Source organism: Apostichopus japonicus, chromosome 21, assembly GCF_037975245.1.
Source record: "Apostichopus japonicus isolate 1M-3 chromosome 21, ASM3797524v1, whole genome shotgun sequence".
NCBI lineage: Eukaryota > Metazoa > Echinodermata > Holothuroidea > Aspidochirotida > Stichopodidae > Apostichopus > Apostichopus japonicus.
Window position 1 is genome coordinate 377,028 of NC_092581.1, and position 19,111 is coordinate 396,138.

Below are 19,111 nucleotides of genomic sequence, written 5' to 3' on the forward strand. Positions count from 1 at the left end.
AATTGTCACTGATTTAGTCATCTTCTAGGATTTGTATCGAATGTGATTTGTATCGAAAGTTGCGAGGTGATTTGAGGTTACATGGGTAGTCAAGTAGTTCTGTAATATTGTTTATTGGGTTTATCCTAGGATTGGTACTTTGGCTAATTATCGTTAAGTTGTATTTATCACATATTTCTAAGAGATTTGCCTTTTTCAGAAAAAATAATGTGGGCAATTACTAGGAGTTTTGTATTTTTATTAGAACATATATATGCTATGCTGGATATGGGCTCATTTGGGGGACTATAATCATACCACGAAAGTGTCCATTAGGTATAGGTTGCATTGAGGGTGTGTTATTCTTTCGTCAAATGGCGTACCATGGGGGGGGAGGGGGTGGTCTATCTGGCAGTGGCGGAGCGTCCATACAGTCAGGGGGCGGATACCCCCCCCCCTGACGGACTCAAATGGACTGCTGGCGCCCTTTTTTAGCTTTTTACCACTTTATATGCTATTATTGACGTTTTTATTGCGCTCTCATCTACCTATTGACATTTATCCTTTATCTGCAAATTAGCAAGGCCCGGAAAGTGTCATTTCCGCCGATCTAAGGAGCATCTTTATTCAAAATTTTCGGTACGCTCCGCGCCAAACCCGTGGTGGCGCTCCGCTTAGATAGTTTCGAAAGCGCCCCTACAGACCATTCTCGCCCCCCTCGACCAATACCCTTAGCTCCGCCACTGCAAATGACCCGATAGAAATACGTGTTCTTTATAAGTGCACAATTTTGAAAAACCCCTCTTTTCAGCCCCCTCTTGTCCTCTCTGAAACACCCATCGACATTAAAATTAGACGTGGAATAGAAGACACCCTTGTCTTTGTTATACACTAATTTCGTGTAATTATCTGACCGGGAAAGGCTTTTTGTTTATATGATTTCTATTTTTTTCATAAATCACAAATCATTTTTTTCCCCTGCACGCCCCCACACAGCACCCAATTCCAAAATAAACTTCAGATTCGTAATCAGCGTGTCGCGAACTACCAGAAAAGATACACATTTATCGCCTTTGCGACAAAAAGTTTTTTCACCTTTAAAAACCGTAAGCAGTTTTTTCCAAAATTTATGCCAAAATTTGACCCATTTATTCATAAATGTCAAGATAAAACTCAAGATGACAAACAAAGGTTTGATTTGACTGCTTTGAAATCACGTATCACTGGCAAGATGCGTCGAGCGCCCTTTTATTTCGCTCAGTTTGCAACTTTTCAGAGGAACAATAGAAAACGGAAAAACTTTTAGGGGCAACAAAAGATTTTAATCCTTTGTTCGTCGTAAAAGTTTTTCGGTCTTACTTTTTCAAGTTTGAGGTGCAAAAACTTGTTGTCGCAAATTCGATAAATGTGTATCTTTTCTGGTAGTTCGCGACACGCTGATTACGAATCTGAAGTTTATTTTGGAATTGGGTATCAAAAAGAAGTACTTTTTAAACTTTTCAGACAAAAAACCTATTTTTGTCGCAAATAAAAATTGCCAAAAATTGACCCCAAATCGATTTCGCCCATATGACGTGACAGGGGGTAACCGATGCTCAGGAGCCCATATCTGCAACTCCCAGGTCCATATCTGCTTCCGTTCGGGAGATACGTGGTCTCAAAGGACCCGATAGAAATACGTGTTCTTTTTAAGTGCACAATTTGGAAAACCCCCTCTTTTAAGGCCCCTCTCTTGTCCTCTCTGAAGCACCCATCGAAATTAAAATTAGACGTGGAGTAGAAGACACCCTTGTCTTTGTTATACACTTATTTCGTGTAATTATCTGACCGAGTGACCGGAAAAGGCTTTTTGTTTATATGATTTCTATTTTTTTCATAAGTCATAAATCTGGACTTTGAAGTTTAAATATTAGAAACGAGCATTAATTCTCAACAGTTCTAGTGGCGCAGTTGGTAGTGCTCTGGACTGACAAACTCCGTGTCTCAGGTTCGATTCCCAGACAGAGCATTTTGATTTTTTTCTCTTTTCCTTCTTCCATTCTGGACTTTGAAGTTTAAATATTAGAAACGAGCTTTAATTCTCAACAGTTCTAGTGGCGCAGTTGGTAGTGCTCTGGACTCACAAACTCCGTGTCTCAGGTTCGATTCCCAGACACAGCATTTTGATTTTTTCTCTTTTCCTTCTTCCATTCTGGACTTAGAAGTTTAAATATTAGAAACGAGCATTAATTCTCAACAGTTCTAGTGGCGCAGTTGGTAGTGCTCTGGACTCACAAACTCCGTGTCTCAGGTTCGATTCCCAGACAGAGCATTTTGATTTTTTCTCTTTTCCTTCTTCCATTCTGGACTTAGAAGTTTAAATATTAGAAACGAGCATTAATTCTCAACAGTTCTAGTGGCGCAGTTGGTAGTGCTCTGGACTGACAAACTCCGTGTCTCAGGTTCGATTCCCAGACAGAGCATTTTGATTTTTTTCTCTTTTCCTTCTTCCATTCTGGACTTTGAAGTTTAAATATTAGAAACGAGCATTAATTCTCAACAGTTCTAGTGGCGCAGTTGGTAGTGCTCTGGACTCACAAACTCCGTGTCTCAGGTTCGATTCCCAGACACAGCATTTTGATTTTTTCTCTTTTCCTTCTTCCATTCTGGACTTTGAAGTTTAAATATTAGAAACGAGCATTAATTCTCAACAGTTCTAGTGGCGCAGTTGGTAGTGCTCTGGACTCACAAACTCCGTGTCTCAGGTTCGATTCCCAGACAGAGCATTTTGATTTTCTTTTCTTTTCCTTCTTCCATTCTGGACTTTGAAGTTTAAATATTAGAAACGAGCATTAATTCTCAACAGTTCTAGTGGCGCAGTTGGTAGTGCTCTGGACTGGAGAGACACAGACAAACTCCATGTCTCCGGTTCGATTCCCAGACAGAGCATCATGTCTGCGGTTAATGTCTAGACAGAGCCTTTTACTTTTCTGTTCTTTGGAGGGAGTGGAAGTATAAATATAAGAAACGAAGTTTTTCCAGAGGGAACCGAAATGGTGTAATTGGTTATTCCATCGTTCAGTAAGCGATTGGTTTGGATTGCATCGGTTCAAGCCCCAGGTGAGTATTCGCAAAAGGAGTTCTGACAAGTGGATAAGGTGAATCCCGAAGGCGGGCGGTCCCCCTCCTCCTGGCAGGTGGACAAGGTGAGTACCGAGGGTGACAGGTGAGAGGGGGTGAGGATGAGAGGGGGTGAGGGTGCGGACAAGGTGAGGTCGCCGCCCCCTCCCCCTGACAAGGTAAAGGCGCGGACAAGTGGAGTTCGCCGCCACCCCTCCCCCTGACAAGGTTCAACGCGGACAAGGTGAGTTCGCCGCCACCCCACCCCCTGACTAGCTAATGGGGGGTGAGGGAGTAGTGGAGAAAATGTTTTTACAAAAAAGACTAAGTCCAAACAGCAGGATCTTTAAATATTTGTAAAGCTTTAGAAACCAGAGGCCCACCTAATGGTCTAGTGGTAAAGACTTTTGCTTTTGCATCTCAAGGTCCCTGGCTCAAACTCAATCTTTGCTTTTCCTTTTACAATACTCATGTAAAAGGAAGAAAAAAAGGAAAAAAAAGAATGATACTTTGAAATAACTTCTTTTTTTTAATGACAAATCAGTTCATGGACAGGATATACCTTCATCCCTCCCACCACAGTTAATACCCTTCAACTACCTGTCCAGAAACAGGTTATCCCTCATCAAATTATTATGCAAATACTAATCAAAACATGCAATACATATTTCATAAACATTCTTAGTGATACCTGCATCTACTATTGAGATGGTTGGGCGACAACAGACAGTTTCTATAATGTTTCTATTATTTATAATATCAGCCTGGAGGGCAGTTATTTAATGATACTAAGCAGTCACATGTACATATGGGATAAGCCTATGGCCTTTTTACTTCACACCAGGTGGCTATCCAATTCACACCAGTACATTCTTTTTGGACATTTTTTTTTAAACATTTGGAAGACCATTTCAACATGAGGGGAAAAAGAATTGATTTCTCCTAGATAAAAATAATAACCCCATCTTACTTTAGCCAGATAGGGCTTGAATCCATAGGTTTGCTTGACGACAAGTTCCCAACAAAAAGGAGTTGGCCTTCCATGGCTGATTGCTGATTCAGTTTACAATACCATGGCGCCCCTGCTACCATCAATAAAATTGTCTTTAACTTTCATTTATTAACTAAACCTGATTTTGAATTAATTTTAGATAACTCAATTTTTACATTTTTTGCCCTCCAGTTTGAAAAAGGAAACGTTACTACCATAGCACAAACAACATATATGTGGAAAGGTTGCTCCCTTTCATTGCTGTCTCAATCACCCCCCCCCCCCCGGCTCCGACTACCACACCCCAAATTATATACACGAAGAGTGCATTATTGAAAGTTTCTTTAAATATAGCCTTATCATGCAGCAAACCTGTGCTACTGCAAACTGAAAATTCAATTCAAAGATTCTCCCTCTTCACTTTCATTTCTCCTTCTCTATCCTTCGCCTCACCAACCCCCACCCCACCCCTGGTCCTTCCAACTACCATCCATAACTCCTGCCAATATTAAATTCAGTCACCTTATCATGCCCCCATAAAGTGTCAGTCAGTCAAGCACCACAATGTTTGTAGACCAAGAAATCAACAACCGAAACCCATTTTTAAAACTTTAAAGCCCCATCAAATAAAGATGCTGTTTTTTTCTTCTTTTTCTCTAAACAAGATAAACACACAAACACCAAATCCAAAATATATAAAATTCCAATTCCCATTTTGAATGTTCTTCAAATTTTGTTTGCCAAGCCAGGTTAAAAAAGTGAGTGTTATTCTTTTTGGCCTTCCTTTGTTGCAATGCAAACACAGAGGTGTTTGCATTGCAACAAGGTGTAGTTTTCTATACTAAAAAACAAATAAAATCAAATAAAACTTAAATAAAAGATGATTATAGCACATGCAGGAGAAGAGTGAGAGCCCTCCCAAATACTACCGGCTTATGTATACAAAAGACCTTTTTCCGAAATCCTTTTTCCGACATCGTGGCAAATCGAGAGTTACTTTTCACCCCCGCTCCACCATCCACGCAGGAACCCACCCAGACCCCCCTGCGGGGACGATTTATTCTGTTCCAGTTTCTCATCCAAGGAGGGTAACTCTATATGGTTCAGAGCTATGTCAAAGAAGAGCGGTTTGCACGGTGACGGCTTAAAGTCCAGTGGAAATGTGGTGAAGTTGGGCTTGGCGGCCAGGTCCGGCTGGTTGGCGTTGTACCGGTCAAGCCATTCCGCCAGCGGTCGATTGTCCTTCAGACCGAGTTGCGCCATTCCTTTGCTGATGAAAGGTTCATTGGAATCTGAAAAATGAACGCAGAGAGGTTCTTGGTAAGCCATGGTTTTTTTTTTATGTATTCTTGGGTGGAGGGTATTTTCTATGGGTGAGGATAATCCGGAGGGTGGGGGAAGTCAATTCAATTAACTGTGAGAAATGTCATTGAATTAGGAACCACCAAAGGCCTATTCTCATCTTTGTAGTAAGTTTGTCACCTTGAGCTACGTGACAGTTCATAAGTAGGGGGGGGGGGTATATTCGAGTGGAATTTGGGATTCATATCCCTGAATAGAGAAAGTTTACAAAAACTTGTTAATTTGCAGTCATTTTTTGTTATTGCTGTCACAAACAGAAATGGATACCCACTTTCTATTATTTGTAGATGACAGAGACTGGTTCAATCGCAGTCTACAAGGCCAGATAAACTCTTTATATTTTGGCTTTCAATTTCTTTATTCTGACAAATTTTGATAGTACAAAAGACGGCAGTTTTGATCAGGCTTTTGATACTTCCTTGTGATCCCTGAACATCATACATTCAGCTACAAGCAAAAATAACTGTTGTCTGTCCTGTCCACCACAATAATCCTATTGTAATATTTTCAGACCCTAAGGGCTAATAGGTCTCTTCCCCCCCCCCCCCCAAAAAAAAAAGGTGTGAAAAGGGGCGGTGCTGCTTCCAACCGAATGAATCTTTTCACTCATTGTTTAACCAAAGAGAAAAATTTGGGAAAGAAAACAACAGATTATTAATATAAAGGCCATATTTCTCTGAATCATTGTCTATGCTCTGATGGAATACATTTGTTCCAGTAGCAGGGTTCAATTCCAAGGTTCCAAATGGACACGGCAGTTTAATCTGCATTTTCCTGACGATCAGACCCAAAAGAGAACATCGATATGTCTCTCCACTGTTATCCCAAAGAAGAAACCTTTCAGAAACTCAAGGGTACTAAAGGATTTCTTCCTTTTAAATTCAATTCCAAGGTTCCAAATGGACACGGCAGTTTAATCTGCATTTTCCTGACGATCAGACCCAAAAGAGAACATCGATATGTCTCTCCACTGTTATCCCAAAGAAGAAACCTTTCAGAAACTCAAGGGTACTAAAGGATTTCTTCCTTTTAAATTAACCAGCATCCTACACAAAATTAACAGGGTAGTAACATGATGGTCTCTGCCTGATTCCCCCTCCCCCCCCCACCCAATTTCTTTTCTTAAAGTTTTGGTATTCATCCTTTCATATATAGTCCATCTTGCATTTTGCCTTTTGAAAAACAAGAATCCTTAATCTTCATCCAAAGCAGCAAAAAGTTTCTTGCCAAACACAGTACATTGATTATTATTATTATTATATTATTATTAAGTACATACCTAGAATGGAGGCCGCCTGAGCAGAGTACTTCAAGTCGTTGATATCTTGCGCAAGAGTGTCCAATTCCTCTACCTATTGATTAAATGAAACCAAAATCTAATCATGATGTCTTTAGGGAGTTTAGAGTTTAGGGAGTTTTTAGGGAGTGTCACTACCCGACAAGCCCTATAGGGTTTTTTAATACACTTCCTTTCACAAGTTTTGTTTCTTATCTCCTTCTATGTCATATGTCATACTTATGTCATACTTATGTTAAAATAGAACAAAAATCAATAAATGAAATGAAATAAATGAAATTAGTTACCTTTTTTTTTTAATTCGAGTAAAAGGTTTGTCTTTGTTGTTGTTGATATCAAATCAAAAGGAGTTTAACCCCTGGTCGACCTGGCGAGAGGTCCTACGGGGGATAATAAGTTTGTTTTTATAGAATAGACATTTTTTTTTTTTTTTCTTGGAAAGGTTGTCTATGTTCAGTCAGGGAATTGCTGGTAAATGAAGTCTTATATATTTATATTGGACAGGATAGCCATAATCATACCCGAGGTCAGAGTCAAAGAGTCAATTAGGGAGGGATTTCTAAAGGAGAGGAATTTTTTAAGTACTGAGAATTGTGGAGACGGAGTGGTTTCTATTGTTTGGGTAGGGAGTGGTTGTGGTTTCTATTGTTTGGTAACAATATAATCTGTATATATAAGTATACTTGGGCCTAGAACCATTTAGGAAAGGATTTTTTTAATGGAATGAGACTTTAAGTAGTAACAATTGTGAATACAGAAAGGGTTTGGTTTTGGGGTAGTGAGTTGTTGCGACTTTGTATTTCAGGGGGAGGTCTTCAATCAAAGGGTCGTTCTCGAGGTTGTTTTTGTATAACTTGGTGTTGAATTCTTCAAGTCGGGTGAAAGTAGATTTTGTGTTTCCTGCACGGAGAACGTACAAAGTAGCAATATAGGTAGGGATTTTGAGTGCGAGTGGATAAGCTGTGGTGTGGATTCTGTTTAAAATTTGTTTATTGGGATTAGAGATGGTAAGCAGGGAGATGCTCCCGTAACTGAGAATCATTTTTACTTTGGATTTATAGATTTGGATAATGGTTTTCGGAGGGAAGTTATATTTGTGTGAGAGGATTTGAATGGATTTAAGTTGGAACCAGCAGCGTCCTGCAGTTCTGTTACAAAGTAGATTAAACGATAATTTGCTATCGAAAGTGGTACCAAGGAAGGTTGCATTAGGAGTAGCAGTGATTGAGGTGTTGAAAAGATTCATTTTGGCAATATGGTTATGGTATTTTGAGTTTATTATGGAGAAATTGGCTAGGTTAGATATTGAGGGATATATTTTTGTTCTCCACATCGAGCACCACTTTTCGAGATGTGTAATTGCTCTTTTAATATTTAGTTCCGTCATATAGATATTTTTACTGGTGCTCCAAATGGCTATGTCGTCAGTGTACTGACTATAGCTGCATTTAGATAGAGGGGGGATGTTCAAATCATTAACATATAGGGTGCAGGGGAGGGGGCTGAAAACAGCGCCCTGTGGAGTCCCTGCACCAAGTGGAAAAGGTTTTGATTGTTGGTTTTTGTAGCATATTTTGGCATTGCGCTCACTAAGGAAAGAGGAAAGAAGTCTGGTGTAATTGGAGGGGAGATTAAAGTTAAGTAGTTAAATTCTTATGCCGTTGTGCCAAGTTTTGTCGAACTCCTTTTTGGCATCAAGGAAGAGGGCAGTGGTATCATGTTTTTTTATGAAGCCGATGCGAATTTCTTTGGAAAGGTGGAAAGTTTGGTTTATTGTAGATTTGTGTGCCCGGAATTAGCCTGATTGATACGGGCAAAGTGATTAATTTGCTCAAGGTGGTTTCTGGTGCGGTTATCTATAATTCTTTCGAAAATCTTACCTAAGGCTGGTAGGAGACTAATTGGTTGATAGTTTTGAATTTTGGTGTGTCTTTACTTAGTTTCGGTATTAAAATCATTTTGGCGGATGTCCACAGGGTTGGGAAATGACCCAGTCTAAGGAGTTTGTTAAATAATGGGAAAATATGAGAGTTAATGAATATCGGAGGCCCACGGAGGGGAATCTTTTAGCATTAGGTCATTTATGTTGTCAAGACCAGGGGAGGAGGCATTTTTGCATATTCAGTGGCACTATACCAATCATTTATATCTATTTCTTTGAGTAGAGGGATGTTTTTGTTGAGACATCCTTAGAAGTTGGGGGTAAAGCTGGTTGCATTACAGATAATTGTACGGTTTATTTTGTGTTGGAATCTGTTATCGTATGGAGGGCCATCTAAGATATTGAATATAGTTTTCAAGTATGATTCACTAAGCTTTATTTGGTCTTAAGTTTTTGTGATGAGGTTACCTACTTTATCTCTAAGGCATTCGTCTGTATTACCTGTGTTTGGGTTGTAATGGGTTTTCGATATTTCTTTAATTTTTCCAAAAGTGTTTTGGGTTTTTGTCATTAATGATTGAATCGCATTTGTTTTGGACTCGGTTTTGGTCGACCGCCGATATTTGTCTATTTATTTGTTTTTCAAGTTGGTTAATTTAGGGCTTTAGAGTTGGATCTGGGGAGATCATATAGGTTCTATGTAGTCGACGTCTGATTTATTTAGTGTAAGAATATTCCTATTTAGTTTTGGATTTCTGTTTTGTTTTTTAGGGGCAGTGTTTTTTGAAGGTATTAAAGATATGTTGGGCAATGCTGTCACAATATATGCCGATGTAATTTAGCTTGTTGTTGTGGTAATTGGCAATAGTGTTGTTTGTTATGATCCCTTTTTAAATGATGTCCAGTCTGCTTTATTGTAATTATACGTTAATTCGTTATTTTGGATGCGACTGAGGTTTATGTCTAGCTCAAAAAGGAGTGGAAAATGGTCACTGATTAGGTCATCTTCTAGGATTTGAATCGAATGAGTTTTAGTTGCAAGGTGGTTTGAGGTTATGGCGTAGTCAAGTAGTTCAGTATTATTGTTTATTGGGTTTATCCTAGTTTTGGTATTTTGGTTAATTATTGTTAAGTTGTGTTTATCACATATTTCTAAGAGGGATATGCCTTTTTCAGATATTTTGGTGCTACCAAAAATGATGTGGTGGGCATTTAAATCTCCTAGTAGTATTGTATTTTTATTAGAACTGTTTTTGATTGTGGATATGGGCTCATTTGGGGACTATAATAGCTAATAATGTGGAGAGGTTTATTGTCTCTTTCGAGTACAATTTCAATTGTTTGGGTTTGTTTGGGAGGAGGGTGGCTTTGAGGTTGTTTTTTTCAGCAATAAGTACTCAAACCATATATCGAGAGATATCGTGTCTGAAAGTTTGGTAACCAGGGATGCTAAGGTGGGAATTTGTATTTAGTTTAGTTTAAAGAAATGATATCCGGGGAGTGGTTGGCGAATATACTAAGTAGGAGGCTTAATTTTGGAAGGATACTGTTGATATTTAGGTGGAGGAACTTGACCGAAGGAGGGAGTGTGCTTGTCATGTAGGTGATTGAGGAGGGCTAAATATTGAAGGATGGTGGAGACGTTCCATAATTACAGTTTCTGGGATATTTAAGTTTAGGTGTTTTAGTGCTAACACGGTGGCGTAACTGGCAAGGTCGTCAGATTTAATATTAATGTTGGCTGTTTGGAAGGTGTATTGTACTAATTCAATTACAAAGGTTGGGATATTAAGTTTTTTTTCAGTGACGATTTTATTCGTTATTTCAATTTTAGGGGTAAAATTGGTTACATTCGCGTAGGTTCTTTGTTCTTGTTGTTTGTTATTAGCTTCAGTTTTAGCTTCTTTAAATTTTGGGCATCCTTTGTAAAGGGCGACATGAGTCCCTGAGCAATTGGCACATTTTGGGTTTTCTTTTGGTTTGGGACAGTCTTTAACTCTGTGGTTTTTGCCACATCTGAGACATCTGGTTTGATTTTTGCAAGTATGGGGGGTGTGTCCAAAGAGTTGACATTTGAAACATTGAGTGATTTGGGGGGGTTCGTGGTATTCTTCTGTTTTGTGTTTAGAGTATCCTAAGTAGAAACCTTGTTTGATTAGGGATTGTTGAGGCTCTTGTTCTTCAAACGTCATTTTTACTTTCCAAGCTGTATTGTTTGTGGCATGACTAATGAGTCTTTTAGCTTGTATTGGGGTGTATTCTTGGTCTTTGAGTTCTTGTTCAATATCTTTGATTTGAATTTCAGGGTTTATGCCACAGGCTACTACAGAGAAGTTTCTTTGTCATACTCTTTTGGGGATTCTTGGTTTGGGGTTGCCTAGTTAAGTCTTTTGATTCCATGGTTTCAGGAGGATATTTGCAGTTTTAGGGTCATGGGGGGTGATTAGGATGTCGTTACTACGAAGACGGTTTATATTTGAGATCATGGCATTTGGTTTTTCTTCATTGATTAGTTTAGCAAGTGTTTATTGGGTTTTTTGATAGTTCTGGTAAGATTCCTGGTACAATGATTGTTTGAGCGGACTTTTTGGTGGTTGGTTTGGAGTTTGGAGATGGGTTTATTTCAACGTATATTGGACGTTGTCTTTTTCTGCTATTTTTGTACAGGGATCCAGTCATTAATGTCTATGTCAAAATCAGAGAGGTTTAGGTTTTCGACTAAGGGGGCGGTTATAGGTGGGTAAGGGGTTGTCATATTGGCAAAACAGCCCCTCCCTACGGGTTTTAAATGGCTTTTATACAATGAAATTGATCATAAACTTTACTTACTAGAAAGAATTAGTCTCCAGCCTAAGACGGCGGACGGAAAGAATAGGAACTCCTTTTGAAGAGACACACTATGAATCGAAAGTGTACTCTGCAGCGTTGTGTTGGTATCCAAGGAGGCGTACGTTTTGTAAATGGCGGGTAAGTCATAGAGTGAAGGATGATGGGGTGGCGCTATGTCAAAAAGCTAACTGTTGATCAATATAGTCCACAGAACCCTAAGGAAAGGAGAGGAATGCACAAGAAATAGCCAGTTTTCTTCAAAGTAAGTCTCGTACATTTAGCACAAAACATAAAAAACTAATTAGCAACTAATTCCAACAAAGTTTAGACTGTGATTGAAACTTTACTGGTGGAAACATAATTAAATATGTATTTTTATGAACCTTTCTTTCTTATGACTAACCTTGACTGTATATTGCAGCTTTCCAGCTTAGCTGGTGTTTTTCCTTCAAATGAGTTTTCTTGAGTCATCTTTGCGTTTTCTGATCTTGACAACAATCAACTGTCTTTTTAATTTACCACAACCCAGACCACACTAATTGGCAACTCTTTCCAACAATCTAAGGCAACAATCATCAATTTAAGACAACCAAATTACTAATTACAAAATGATTCCAACAAACTAAGGCACCGGGTCTCATTAATTTAGCACAAAACAGACCACACTAATTAGCAACTCATATCAATAAACTAAGGCAGAACTTATCAATTTAATACAAACACACCACACCAATTACTGACTGGTTCCAATAGGCTAAGGCTGAGGTCTTATACATTTAGCACAAAAATGTCTCCTACATTTCTAATTAAAAACTAATACCAATAAACTAAGGCACCATGTCTCAATAATTTAGCACAAAAACAGACTACATCTCATGCCAATAAACTAAGAAACCAATTAGGTTCATTTTGATGTTGTCATGGTTGCTTGGAATGAGTGGAATGTGTCACTCTGTTCAAACTATATCATGGAATTTGTTCAGCCTTTCTGTAAGAATAGTAGTTTAGCACACAAAAAACATCAAATACCAACTGGTTCCAACAGGCTAAGGCACCATGTCTCATACATTTAGCACAAAAACAAGAACACACCAAATACCCACTGGTTCCAACAGGCTAAGGCACCGTGTCTCGTACCTTTAGCACAAAAACTGACCACACCAAATACCAACTGGTTCCAACAGGCTAAGGCACCGTGTCTCGTACATTTAGCACAAAAACTGACCACACCAAATACCAACTAATTCCAACAGCCTAAGGCACCGTGTCTCATTCAATTAGCACAAAAACACACCACACCAATTACCGACTATTTTCAATAGGCTAAGGCACCGTGTCTCGTACATTTAGCACAAAAACAGACCACACCAAATACCGACTGGTTCCAACAGGCTAAGGCACCGTGTCTCGTACATTTAGAAATGATCTTGACAACAATCAACTGTTGAGAGGACAAGACTGATGTTCATGATACTGGCTCACACTGATGTTTTCCTTGAATCTTACTTTTTCTCCAATTTCTATTAAATCACCTCCAGATAACACTTCCAGATCTCTCTGTAGAGGACAGGCTTGAAGGATCTTCTCGTATTTGGTGGAGTTTATGATCTTTCAACCACTTGTTCTAAACCTGATCCAGCTTCATTACAGACATCCAAGACTCACAATTTTCCTTCAATTTGCTTCATCTTCTTCTTTCACCTGAGACAGTATTGTAAAAGATAAGAAGATTTCATATATTGGAAAGCAGATAGACATTGCAACTAGACTCATTTTTATACACTCCCTTCCTCCCCTCCCTCCCCCTGACTACCTAAACAACCCTGACTGCTGCCTCATTGATATAACAATATATAAACATTATGTATATGATGTGGTTTAATGGCAGAAATAAACGAAACAAATACCAGAGCTTAAATATTTCTGTGTTACTATAGTAAACTGCATACCCAAACGGAAGCATTACAGAATCTTCAATGTCTCAGACCTCCAGCAGGATGTTACAGTCACAGTTCATGGAGTCTCCTTGTGAATCAGTGTGGCCAATGCAATGCTGTAAAGACAAATATCAAAGCAATATGTACAGTATATATATACCTTTGGTGTGACATAAATTTAAGTATTTTTTTTAAAGTAGTTTTACATAAGATCATCTTCCTGTTTGCATATGCAGATACCTTTTTGATGAATGTTTACAAACATGAATAAACTGTACCTCTATTTGTTACTAAGTGTTACTAAGTGTTTATTTTTAATACTTGCAATATGACTCTTTAATAAACCTTACTAGACATTGCTATCAAACCTATGGAGTACTTCGTAAAATACCAAAACTTCCTTTGATGTATATTGTTCACTATAATGGTCAAGCTGATTGAAAGGAATGAATTCAACACAATTTGAGAACATTTCATCAGTCAAACAATTTGGAGAGCATGTACTAGTTTAAACAAACTTAGCAAGCACATTCATGAGGAACTGGAAAATTGAAAAATGTCTGAAATAAACATCATTCTTGAAACGAGAAACTTGACAAGTGAAATAAGGACCGACACTTAAGCTACAACAAGTACACTTAGCAAAGATGAAAACTGGCTTTTCAGCCAACACACAAGTACCAACAACATCAGGGGCGGCGATCTGTTTCAAATATTGGGGGAGACATTTGCTTGGATGCAGGCGAATTACTATCAAAGCGGAGCGCCACCATTGGTTGGCGCGCAGCGTACAAGAAAATTTCTGGTTTTGATAGCCCCCCAGATCACCGGAAATGGCACTTCTCGGGCTTGAAAATGACCAACCAGATGTACACTTTTGCCTGAGAACCAAGTTTTTCCTAATAGTTTTTTTTTTCCATTCATACCTTTTTTCAAGGTTTTCACCAGTCACACATCATGTTTGACCTCTTTGCATCTCCAGTGGATCATTGCTTTTGTAGGTAATTCTACGTAACGCCCCACAATACCCGTCAGCCCCACTTTTCAAGGTTTTAAGCCCATTATGTGTTCAGAATTTGAATAATAAATTCACTTCAAACATACCCATAATGTTGCACAAAATTGCATCTATGGACAACCAATATAGAAAACCCCCCTCAATCCCTAACAAACCGGTCAAAATTACACGAGTAGAGGGAAGTATGATTAAGAATGTTGGTCAAGGAACTTTTGAAAATTCAGACACAGATAAATTATTGGTGTACAAATATTAAAAACTCTTATAACGGCTACTATATAAAATTTCGATATCATATAAAATACCCAAAAAATATGCTCGAGGGGGAGGGGCGGTATCCACCCTTCGCCCCCTCCCTTGGCTACGCACCTGCGGTTAGAAATCTTGTAGGAAACAGGCCAAATTGGAAACCCATTGAACCCATATCGATGTGGATCATATATATGATTGTACGTACTTATAGTCATACACAAGAGGCAAACCAAATTTCATTACGGATGCGGTCCGTCTAGTTATTCATTTCGAAAAAAAGAGTAAAAACTACTTTCGGTCATATATAGTAATAAATTGTGACACGGTTAGACAGGCACCTTGTGAGGAATTTGCCAAGGGAGGGGCAAAGCTTGTACCCAGACTTTCTAAGCGTAGCGCCACCATAAGTTGGCGCGAAGCGCAAAAGAAAATTTTGGCCGAAAATGCCTCCTAGATCGTTGGAAATGGCACTTCCCAGGCCTTATAAGTTGCATCTAAGCATTTTCTATTTTGAAATTACTAGCGATATCATAAAAAAATACAAAACATATGCTTCAAAAAAAAAACTATGTCACCAAATATTGGGGGGGATATTAGATATTATATCCCCCCACCTAAAATATTGGGGGGGACATGTCCCCCCCGTGATCGCCGCCCATGAACAACATATTAGTATATTCATGGTAAACCATCATGTGCTTCCATGACTTCTAGCACCTGTGTAATAATATTCTATATCAACAAGGTCAGAGATACTATATATTGTACTTATCTCTCAATACTCTTAATATGTGTTTACCATGAGTTGTGTTCCTCACAGCTTTCAATCAATGTTTTCAAATTGAAAACCAAATCAAAGACAATTAGTCAACAATGAGAGGTCGACTTAGCAAAGTTTGAATTCGGTTTAATAATAATCAAAGTTTCAGTGAAACAGTTCTGCAGACCATAAAATCATGCCTTAGGCATCAAAGAAGGCTATGATCTGATAAAGATATGCCAAGAGTTGGACCAATACTGTTAAGCCTAGCTTCAGGTCAAAATTATGCTAGTTGATCATATTAATACATGTATATCAATTTAGTTGCCTACGCTAGGTAACATCAACTTTCATGGAGGGTTTTCTCCATACTTGAACCATCACTAACATCAATTAGACCACAGAGCTAGGCCTAATTGCTTGAGAATTTCATTTTACAAAGTACTGTTGCTTGTATAAGAAGCCTAGGATAGGCTAGTTAGTCCTCATCTCTATCTAGCCTTCGCTTTGGTAGGCTAGCCTAGGTTTCCCATTTTCATTTGGTGGTAGGCCTAGCCTGGGGCCATCTGTTCCCTCCCCTAACAACGTTATTTTCCTCCCACTTAAAAGTTGAACAACTTACATTAACATTTTCAGGGGAGTTAACTAAGGTTTTTCATGGGAGGCATATTGGCTAGGCTATGTGGAAAGAATAGATGTTGTAAGTGGAATAACTGTAAGAAAAGATTTAAAGGGAGAAAGGTAAAGTTAAGGGTGAAAAATAACACGGTTAAGGAAACTAACATACTATTTTCAAGGGAGGAGACTGTTGTTCTGTAGGCTCTGACTGCATATTCTTGTAGAGTAAGCTAAAGAAAGTTGTGATAGTATGAAATAGAAAATGTGACCAGGTATCTTCCTTGTGTAACTGTTCAGTGATTGGAAGATAAAAAAGTGTTTGTGAATAGGCCGGATTGTTTGCATAGGATTGTATGCGAACATGGGGTAATATACATGGGTGGAATTCATAGTGGTAATGGGTCGTTTGCTTGTAATGGCATTCATTGTGGGAATGAAATAACATAGAAAATTTAGCCTATAGGTATGCCCTCCTTGGTTCCTCTCCTTGTTTTCCTATTTACCAGTTTCTTCAATTACTACAGGTACAAGTGTCTCTTGAAATATGTTCCTTTCTTTCACCAAACTCTCCTAAATCACAAGACACATTTACTACGTGCAGTTGCTTCACTACCTAAATTAATTCTTTCCACAGCCAAGCCATCTTTCTTTCCTCCCCTGAAAAACATTGGTTTCAACCCCTAAAAATAATTTCAGGGAGGAAACTATTGTTTTTATTCTTGGAAGTTGGAGAAGAAACCAACGGACTTGCCTGTCATGATGGAAAAAAAAAAAGGAAAGAGAGCTTTCATCCTAAGCTAATTTGTCCGGCTGCGAGTTAGTTTCTTGTGGATGTGTTACTGTTATTGTTAAGTGCTAGATGGCATAGCCTAGGCTATGGTAGGCTACTCTGGTAGGAATTTAAAGACATTTAGGCCTAGGCTAATTAAGTTAGGCCTAGCCTAACCGTACTAGCCTTAACCAGAAAGTAATTAGGCCCAACCAGCTAGGTCTAGTATTTTGTCGGAAGATATATAGTGACCTACTTTACTTACGTTAATTGTCTAGTGAATAATCATATTAGGCCTAGATTAGCATTCCAACTAGTATAGACGCCAGTGCCTACGTGAGCTAGCCTATCGTTAGGCCTAAGCTATACTATTATATGATAGGCTAGCGTAATTTCTCACGCTCGCTGACTCAAACAATGTGAAGTACTAACTTGCTCCATAAAACTAATACACAACCTTCGAGCTGGCGAATATATCTGCCATTCACATTCTTTGGCAGTTACCCCCCCCCCCCCCCCATACAGAATAGGCTACAAATTACAATTACGTATGAATTGTTAGCCAACGGCTGCCAGGAAGCGAACTGCACGTACTGCTCGTGTAACCTTTCGTGAGCTTTATATAAAGATCAAAATTCGCGCTCCGTTGCTTAACCTCTGACCACGACCGTGTGCGTCTATGGCAAGCCATGTGGGACAAACACCGCATAATATATCAACGTATTAATTGCAAAAAAATAAACTAGCAATGACATGCTAGATGCATATCCATTTGAAATCATTACATTTACAACGAAACAATTCAAATGTTCTCATAACATAGGCCTAAGGTCATTAAACATGTTGCATGGTCAAGATAATTTATTGAGTTCGCTGCGAATCTCGTCACAAAAGTTGTTTTAATGACCAATATATCATTACTCGAATGGGTTGGTCTGGCATTAGGCCTAGGCGGGACAGTAGGCGTACTGTCATGATCAGCCCGGGGGGGGGGGCGAGGGTGTAGGTCTGGCGTATCCATGGGACAGACATTCTAAAGATAATAATTTACACTTTTTGAGGGGGCCGGACTCTTGGGGCGAATCTTGACATAAAAATGTCAACCTAAAATTGTTTAGCTAGCTGCATGAACATTCTCAGATACAACATATTTTGGCAAAACTGCTTGAATTTTGTGATAAAATGTCACATTTGAGATTTTTTAGATAAACTGTCTGAATTTTTAACCCATTCCCCAATATAAATGAAGGTATTAAATGAAATTCACTGTTTCTCTGATCCATGTAGAGGTTTTGTTCTTAAAGTACAGTCTTACCTTTTTGTGCAGAGTTCTAGAGCATCTGTTCCTTATGCATGTCTTGAAGTAGAGGTTGGGTAAAGGAGAGGTTTGCTAAATTTTAATAGAATCAAAAGTTATATCTACTTCAGTTGCTGTAACTGTATCTTAGGTGCCCCCCCCCCCCTCCCTCTGCCAGCTAGGTTTCATCTAGGATGAACCACTGGTGCTGTGATCGAGTGGATAAAGGCAATGGCATGTGAAGCAATGAGGTTTGGCAATCAGGAGGTTCTATGTAAGGTGGGTTTATCATCCAAGAGCAGTCTACAGTTTTCCCATCTGAAATGAGTTTCTAAATTTTATATAAAATGTTGAATTGGAAGCCACCCGTAGTGTAAGTTGTGATCCATACGCCTGTGCGCGGGCTTCTCCCACATTTGTGTTTGGTTAAGCTTTGTAAAAATAACTGCTCATTATCTATTTATTACAAGGGCCGTGTAACCCCATTCTTATCTTTGGTATGGTTGGAGGGGGTATCTGCATTTGTTGGATGTGTAGTGCAATTGGACACCAAGATCGATTAAGAAACAGAAAACCACATTTACATAATGTTACAGCTCTGATATAAATCTTTGCTTTATAAGAAACTCAAAGGACAGCCATTTATTTTACCACTCCGTGGAAGCTGGAATCCTTTTTATTTATCAACAGCATACATACACACCATAATTGAATGATAATTAAACAGTAACATAAAAGATAAAAGTACTAAAACTGAAAACATGATAAGAAAATGACATCCCTTGATCAAAGTACAGTGAACTGGAGCCTCTGGAGAGAGATGTATACTAATACAAGCCTTTTAATTAGGTTGTGATATTGTGTGTTCAATCACATCTATAATAATCAACAATGTGGGTAATCATTAATAAGTACTCATTTGAGTGTGAAAATAAAGCCTACAGGTTGTCAAATAATTCATTGTTAACAGTTAGATCATATAGCAAACAGAACAAGTAGCTACAAAGGAACGTACTTCCTT

The 19,111-nt window shown here is 38.7% G+C and overlaps 1 protein-coding gene across 3 annotated transcripts in view; it reads right to left on the reverse strand.

Moving 5' to 3' along the window:
- Positions 1-3,525: 3,525 nt before the first annotated feature.
- The window catches only part of LOC139962702 (gamma-adducin-like), a 51,154-nt gene continuing 35,568 nt past the window's right edge, over positions 3,526-19,111 (reverse strand). For all 3 annotated transcript variants that reach the window (XM_071962908.1, XM_071962909.1, XM_071962910.1), the window contains 5 exons: positions 13,389-13,492; positions 12,946-13,140; positions 11,440-11,654; positions 6,711-6,783; positions 3,526-5,361 (listed from right to left, as the gene is read on the reverse strand). The gene's annotated coding sequence lies outside the window, so the exon portion shown is untranslated. The remainder of the gene's footprint in view (positions 5,362-6,710; positions 6,784-11,439; positions 11,655-12,945; positions 13,141-13,388; positions 13,493-19,111) is intronic.